The 8,660-nt window shown below is 43.0% G+C and overlaps 1 pseudogene; it reads right to left on the bottom strand.

Annotated features, from left to right (window-relative positions):
• Window positions 1–968: 968 nt before the first annotated feature.
• LOC126261359 (5S ribosomal RNA) lies at window positions 969–1,086 on the bottom strand (annotated as a pseudogene).
• Window positions 1,087–8,660: the final 7,574 nt, after the last annotated feature.

Below are 8,660 nucleotides of genomic sequence, written 5' to 3'. Positions count from 1 at the left end.
CACTTCGAAGGGCTGGGAGTTATTAATCCAAAATTGTATCTACTGACTGCAGCTACGCAACGACTTCATCGCATGCTTCCGTTAAATTCCTTTGTGATCACTGGTGTGTAACACTACATTTTATTATGGAAATAACTGTGTCAGATACAGTGCTTTGAGTACGAACCAAAGACGTTACTCCCTGCATAAGGAAAGTGAAAATTATCATAGCATTGTTCTGATTTTTGTTATCTCTGTTGCTGAACGTACTTGTAATGACTCCGATTTTCATTTTGCTCTGATAATATAATTTATAACTGTGAATATTAAGTATTACAACTTGTTAATAACTGCAACAGTTGTATCCAAGGAGGAAATAAGAAGGAATAAATGAGTGCTCATCCATGATACAAAATGAGATGAGATTCGAACGAACATCTTACTCTTTCTAGTAGCTCTAATTTCTATAGAGAGTTTCAGTTATATTATGTCGACATGCAGCTGGTGAGAGGCTGTGGAGGTTGACGTACGAACCTGCAAATAAACACGGAGACTTTCGACGGATTCAAGAGAAATCTGCTTCAGCTCTATACCAATGTGTTACTACATGACGAAACACAGACAAGGCGAGTTTAGTTTCAATAGACATTTCTGTACACCATTTGAAAAATTGCACATACGATTGATGGAGTATTGCAGAGAAGATACATGTACAGGAGCAAAACTTAAGATCGAATAATTGTAACATTGGATAACTACACGACAGTGTACCAAAAAAAAAAAGGCGCACAATCCACCTTCAGTCCACAAGTGGCCCATCGGGACCATCCGACCGCCATGTCATCCTCAGGTGAGGATGCGGATAGGAGGGGCCCGCGTCAGCACACTGATCTCCCGGTCATTATGATGGTTTTCTGTGACCGGAGTCGCTACTGTTCGGTCGAGTAGCTCCTCAACTGGCATCACGAGGCTGAGTGCGCCCCGAAAAATGGCAACAGCGCATGGGGACCCGGATGGTTACCCATCCAAGTGCCGGCCACGCCCGACAGCGCTTAACTTCGGTGATCTGACGGGAACCAGTGTATCCACTGTGACAAAGCCGTTGCATAGTGCACGAAAAGCAGGTGAATCTTTTCATTTCTGTCACTGCCGACTCTTTTAAAGGGTGTAGAAGCGAGTTATTAGTAGCAGACAGGCACTTTTATTGTAGATTAGACGTAGTCAGTGTGAACGATTTGTTTGTGTCAACCATATGTGCGACGTTGATGCTACACAGTCCGCATTAGATTTTTTCTGATGTGCTGTTTCAAAGTTACATTCAAGCACGTTATTGCAAGAAAAAACTGTGAACTCAGCTGTAATTCCAGAGCTGTCACAAGCAGTAGGAGATGTTACTCGTTTACAGCGTGGTATTATCAACAAGTAACTCACACAACAAGCAGAGCAGTTTATGGAGGTTTCCCATCAGAGGACAAAGATAACCAGCTGACAACTACTGTTGTGCAGAAGATTCAGTCAGCGGTAAAAGAAGTCAAGTAAGATAAGATATTTCTAGCTAAGAAATTGTCAGAGGTTTGCAAGAAACTCGAACTCAATTAAGCGAACAATTTTATGAATGTTGTAACCGAGACGTCGAAGTCAGGTATCCCCAAAGCGTCTTCTAATATACACTCCTGGAAATGGAAAAAAGAACACATTGACACCGGTGTGTCAGACCCACCATACTTGCTCCGGACACTGCGAGAGGGCTGTACAAGCAATGATCACACGCACGGCACAGCGGACACACCAGGAACCGCGGTGTTGGCCGTCGAATGGCGCTAGCTGCGCAGCATTTGTGCACCGCCGCCGTCAGTGTCAGCCAGTTTGCCGTGGCATACGGAGCTCCATCGCAGTCTTTAACACTGGTAGCATGCCGCGACAGCGTGGACGTGAACCGTATGTGCAGTTGACGGACTTTGAGCGAGGGCGTATAGTGGGCATGCGGGAGGCCGGGTGGACGTACCGCCGAATTGCTCAACACGTGGGGCGTGAGGTCTCCACAGTACATCGATGTTGTCGCCAGTGGTCGGCGGAAGGTGCACGTGCCCGTCGACCTGGGACCGGATCGCAGCGACGCACGGATGCACGCCAAGACCGTCGGATCCTACGCAGTGCCGTAGGGGACCGCACCGCCACTTCCCAGCAAATTAGGGACACTGTTGCTCCTGGGGTATCGGCGAGGACCATTCGCAACCGTCTCCATGAAGCTGGGCTACAGTCCCGCACACCGTTAGGCCGTCTTCCGCTCACGCCCCAACATCGTGCAGCCCGCCTCCAGTGGTGTCGCGACAGGCGTGAATGGAGGGACGAATGCAGACGTGTCGTCTTCAGCGATGAGAGTCGCTTCTGCCTTGGTGCCAATGATGGTCGTATGCGTGTTTGGCGCCGTGCAGGTGAGCGCCACAATCAGGACTGCATACGACCGAGGCACACAGGGCCAACACCCGGCATCATGGTGTGGGGAGCGATCTCCTACACAGGCCGTACACCACTGGTGATCGTCGAGGGGACACTGAATAGTGCACGGTACATCCAAACCGTCATCGAACCCATCGTTCTCAAAAAATTGTTCAAATGGCTCTGAGCACTATGGGACTTAACATCTATGGTCATCAGTCCCCTAGAACTTAGAACTACTTAAACCTAACTAACCTAAGGACAGCACACAACACCCAGCCATCACGACGCAGAGAAAATCCCTGATCCCGCCGGGAATCGAACCCGGGAACCCGGGCTTGGGAAGCGAGAACGCTACCGCACGACCACGAGATGCGGGCGAACCCATAGTTCTACCATTCCTAGACGGGCAAGGGAACTTGCTGTTCCAACAGGACAATGCTTGTCCGCATGTATCCCGTGCCACCCAACGTGCTCTAGAAGGTGTAAGTCAACTACCCTGGCCAGCAAGATCTCCGGATCTGTCCCCCATTGAGCATATTTGGGACTGGATGAAGCGTCGTCTCACGCGGTCTGCACGTCCAGCACGAACGCTGGTCCAACTGAGGCGCCAGGTGGAAATGGCATGGCAAGCCGTTCCACAGGACTACATCCAGCATCTCTACGATCGTCTCCATGGGAGAATAGCAGCCTGCATTGCTGCGAATGTGGATATACACTGTACTAGTGCCGACATTGTGCATGCTCTGTTGCCTGTTTCTATGTGCCTGTGGTTCTGTCAGTGTGATCATGTGCTGTATCTGACCCCAGGAATGTGTCAATAAAGTTTCCCCTTCCTGGGACAATGAATTCACGGTGTTCTTATTTCAATTTCGAGGAGTGTAGTAAATAGCGCCACCCACAAAAATGGTTCAAATGGCTCTGAGCACTATGGGACTCAACTGCTGAGGTCATTAGTCCCCTAGAACTTAGAACTAGTTAAACCTAACTAACCTAAGGACACCACAAACATCCATGCCCGAGGCAGGATTCGAACCTGCGCCACCCACACAAGTTATTTTTTTATGAATTACTATTATAGAAACAAATTTCTGCGTCGACATCGTTCATGACTGTGAATTAAATAAATCATATTTCAATTTATAAGGTAGTTACGGGTGCACTGTCAATATACAACTGTCATTCTGTTTACGTATTTCATGCATAGTAGTCAATATTTTTTCCCTACTGTGTTCTGGCGTAACCACAAATGGAAGACATCAGTCAGCAAATGAACAATCTACGTGATTCTTAGCAGGATAATTACTCGTTCATTACTGAAATGAGAGCATGACAATGAGAGCTAGTCAAAAGCACCCCACACAACAATCTTTTAAACAACATGAGCAAGTACAGATACCAAGACCACCGTACCCGAATGTAACGCCAGATCATGTGAGTGATTATGCAGCATTTCATATGTAAGTAAAATTAATTAAGCATACAAAATTTCAATCTTATCTACATCTACATGGATACTCTGCAAATCATATTTAAGAGCCTGCAGAAGGTTCATCGAAACACCTTCACAATTCTCTATTTCTCCAATCTCGTACAGCGCGATAACACGACCACATACATCTTTCCGTACGAGCTCTGATTTCCCTTGTTTTATCATGTTGATCGTTTCTCCATATGTAGGACGGTGTCCACAAAATATTTTGGCATTCGGAGGAGAAAGTTGGTGATTGGAATTTCGTGAGAAGGTTCCGCTGCAACGATAAACGCCTTTGTTTCAATGATGTCCACCGCAAATCTTGTATCGTTTCAGTGACAGTCTCTCCCACATTTCGCGATAATACAAAACGTACTGCCCTTCTTTTAACTATTTCGATGTACTCCGTCAATGCTATCTGGTAAGGATTCCACACCGCGCAATAGTATTCTAAAAGAGGACAGACAAACGTAGTGCAGGCAGTGTCCTTAGTAGGTCTGTTACATTTTCTATGTGCCCTGCTAACAAAACGCAATCTTTGGTTAGCCTTCCCCAAAACATTTTCTGTGTGTTCCTTCCAATTTAAGCTGTTCGTAATTGTAATTTCTAGGTATTTAGTTGAATTTATGGCTTTTAGATTTGAGTGATTTATCGTGTAACCGAAGTTTAACGGATTCCTTTTAGCACTGGTGTGGATGACCTCACACATTTAGTTATTAAGGGTCAACTGCCAATTTTCGCACCATACAGATATCTTTTATAAATCGTTTTGCTAATTGTTTTGATCCTCTGATGCCTTTATTAGTCAATAAAAGATAGCGTCATCTGCAAACAACATAAGACGGCTGCTCAGATTGTCTCCCAAATCGTTTATATAGATAAGGAACAGCAAATGGCCCATAACACTACCTTTGGGAGTCACGAAAACTGTGGAATCAGTCGCTTAGTCATTTAGATCATTTAGTTTTACCTAGAATCTGGACCGAAAGTCGGGAGATATGTTAATGGCCATATATTAGGTGACGGAGCCCTTAGGACAGTTGAAGCAGCAGAAACTTGAATACATATGCCGAATTCGAGAAAGCATTTATTGCAAGGTATTGGCCTGCTACAATATAAGAGAGAATCCGGAAGCAGATTTACAATACGGTACCGCGCAATTCACGGTTAGGTACGTTAAGCAGATACTTTGAGCATTATCATAATAAGACGATATATATAAACGGAACCAGTATCTGCCAAACACCTTATTAGAATATTAAAGGCGAAGCTATTTTATGAGATTCAAAATAAATTATTGCATGCCAGTGACATAAGTTCTGACGAACGTTTTGTACGTGAATCCCTGCTGATTACGCTCCTGTAACAGTTATTCAAGACTTGAAGTCTTGAATGAACTGTGACATGATGAAGTATTGCATTGATAATGGCGAGTTATCAGCCGAAATCTGAATTTGCTTTAATAATCCACAAAAGAAACGAGTGATGGCTACTCCCCAGAGTTTTGAAGGTCATATCACAGTCATTGAGTGCATTCCACATTCCATGTGGAAGGTAATTTGATATTGTCATGTTCCTAATCTAGGAAAAAGTGTTCAGAAAATAACAAGGAAATATCTAATATGTCAAAAGGCTAAACCTTCAAACCACAGTGCCTGTGGAGTTTTACATCCGATCATCACAGGAGAACCACTACAGACTGTATGTGTTGATGTAATGGGACACCTACCTACTAAGAGAGGAAATGTTAAATACTTACAGGATTTTACGACCTGTTTACCAAATATATGAAACTGTATCCTATCCGCATATATACCGCGCAGTCCATCATCAATAGTCTCGCAAATGATTACATTCCTCATGTTGCCAAGCCAGATGTGTTATTGTGAGACAATGCTGTCAAATTTGTGGCACACTGGTAGGAAAGGTACTTAAGATACAACGGGATAAAGCAAATTTTGATCTCCAGATTGTCTGAAATCCTAACCAATGGCGAGGTTGTTTCGTGAATTAAACAGATCTATCTGCGCATATTGTCACCGTAAAGAAATATAGTGGATAGACTATTCATAGCCATTCGAATAAGTATACAATAATTTGACTCTCTCGTCAACTGAAGCTACGCCAACGGAACCTCTGTTTAATAAAAAGGAAATCAATGAGTGGATCAATTGTTTAGCGAAGATAAATGCTGTAACAGAACCTAGGGAGACCATGATTCGTTAAGCATTAGATAGGATGAAGGGAAAAGCACAACAGAGGATAAAGTAGTATGAGCAGCTGTTGAAGAGGACGCAACTACAACCCAGTGGTAACAAAGCTGTTACTGAAGAGCCATCCAAAGGCGTCATTGTTTGAGAAGGAAAACGAAAAATTATATCCTGTGCACTCAGTGCACCTTCGGATTATATCAGTACTGAATGCTGGTGCGTATGTCTTATGTTACATTACTAGTACCAATATGAAGGTGATGCATCTGCATCAGGACGTAAAACCATATTATTCTGAAGACTGATGTAATCAGTGAGAAAAATATTCTTTTATATTGTTTAGTGATTAGCTTTGGGTTAATGGTTGTTCTCAGATACTGACAAACAAAATTGCGATATATCATTCGTTCAGACACAATATTATGTTGTTTGTGTTACATATATATGAATATAAGTGTATATGACATTGTGGCAGCAGTTTTATTATGCAGTTTTGTATTTTTTGTGTTATTACGTTATTAATGATTTGTTTCAACTTTCACTGAAGAGAATGCAAGTGATTAGTTCCATCATTGCAACACACAGAGAACAGACTCAGCTACCTCTCCACAAATCTTAATTTTAGCTGTATCTATCTATTAGTTATACAGATATCTGGGCGACGTCTGTTCGACTCCTTTTGTTTTTACTTTTAGTGATTTTTTTGTAGTTAGAACACCCATCACCGTGTGATGCGTCAGTAGACACGGATATGAAAATGTACAGCTGCAATCCATGCAAGTGTCCATTGTAATTTTGCATACTTTAGCTTACCCGTAGTAAAGAGTATAAGGCATGCGTGTACGGGAATGACTGTGTGCCTATCTGTATTCTAAAGACATTGGAACGCAGCGTTTTCATACAACAATTTAGTGATGTGATGTATTCTGCAATGACTTTCAAGGTCACAATAACATGTGTAAAAACTTTGTGTAGTGATTAACATGAACTTTGTATTGTATGTGGGCTTTAACAAGACAATTCACGTTGTTATTTTGTGATCAGTTGCGCTACGACGTGACGAAATGCGATCATTCATGAACGCTAAATTAGTGTCACGGATGACAAATAGTACAATTTGCAATGAACTGTCATGTCGTAATGGATCATTACATTTCTACAATCATCAAATGAAGCGCTCACTAAAGACATTTTGTGATCTCATGATAATCGAAAGAACATTGTACTCTCGAGTTTTCGCTAATCCATGCTCTCCAAAGGCTTCATATTAGTTGTGGTAACAATTCCTAAGATTCTTGGGGGCAAACCTAAATCCCAATCTCAAAAGACTACAGATTCGTCACGTGAGAATGGATTATACATAAGACCTCATCCACGCCTTACAGATGCAGTTGAAATTACCTGTCAAAATTCTAATAAACTATGACGCTGATTTTTCCTTATCCCATCATCGAGCTGCTCCCCGCACCAACCCGAAGGAAGTTTATGCTCTGTATACAACGCCCATCCTGAACACGTTTTCCTTGCATCTAGATGTTGGGCAACTGTTATGTCACATTCATCATTTGTCGCCGCTCGGGACTGGCCGAGCGGTCTAAGCGCTGCAGTTGTGGGCTGTGCGGCTGGTCCCGGCGGAGATTCGAGTCCTCCATCGGGCGTGGGTGTGTGTGTGTTTGTCCTTAGGACTAGATTAAGTAGTGTGTAAGCTTAGGGACTGATGACTTCAGCAGTTAAGTCCCATAAGATTTCACACACACAACATCATTTGTCACCAACACGACGACAAAAGGCTACAAGTTATGCAACAAACCTAATTAGTCCTGTCAATATAGATTGATTCGCACATTGGAGTTCTCAGTGCTGAAGGACTCAATGCGGTTTTTCCTGGTTTTCCCCTTCATTCCTGCTCTAAGGAGAAGAAAAGTTATAATCCAAGATAGTTTTTTTCAGTGTTGAGACCTTAATGAAACACTGTGAACATCATGCAACAGTTAAACATACATCACTACAAGCAAATGCAGTTCTAGATTAATACATAGTTGTTGTCATGACACTCATGATCAGTCTTTAACTGGAGAATGGAATGTAAACGTACGAACGTATTAGTAGTGATGTAGTGTGAAAACATATAAAAAATATTGTAGTCAGTAATTTAAATGTAAACTTTGAACTAAATGATGCAGGAGTGCAGCATCAGTCCGTAACTCACTCACCAGTACACTTGGGGAGACCACAGTATTATCACATTTTACTACTGAAGTAACTGTGCAAGATACTATGCTATGTGTAGGAACCAAAGTTGTAACTCCAGCACGCATCTCGTGGTCGTGCGGTAGCGTTCTCGCTTCCCACGCCCGGGTTCCTGGGTTCGATTCCCGGCGGGGTCAGGGATTTTCTCTGCCTCGTGATGGCTGGGTGTTGTGTGCTGTCCTTAGGTTAGTTAGGTTTAAGTAGTTCTAAGTTCTAGGGGACTTATGACCACAGCAGTTGAGTGCCATAGTGCTCAGAGCCATTTGAACCATTTTTTTTGTTACTCCTTGTATAAGAAAAGCGAACAT

This window comes from Schistocerca nitens, chromosome 5 (assembly GCF_023898315.1).
Source record: "Schistocerca nitens isolate TAMUIC-IGC-003100 chromosome 5, iqSchNite1.1, whole genome shotgun sequence".
Lineage (NCBI taxonomy): Eukaryota > Metazoa > Arthropoda > Insecta > Orthoptera > Acrididae > Schistocerca > Schistocerca nitens.
This window is presented reverse-complemented; position numbering and strand designations above follow the sequence as displayed.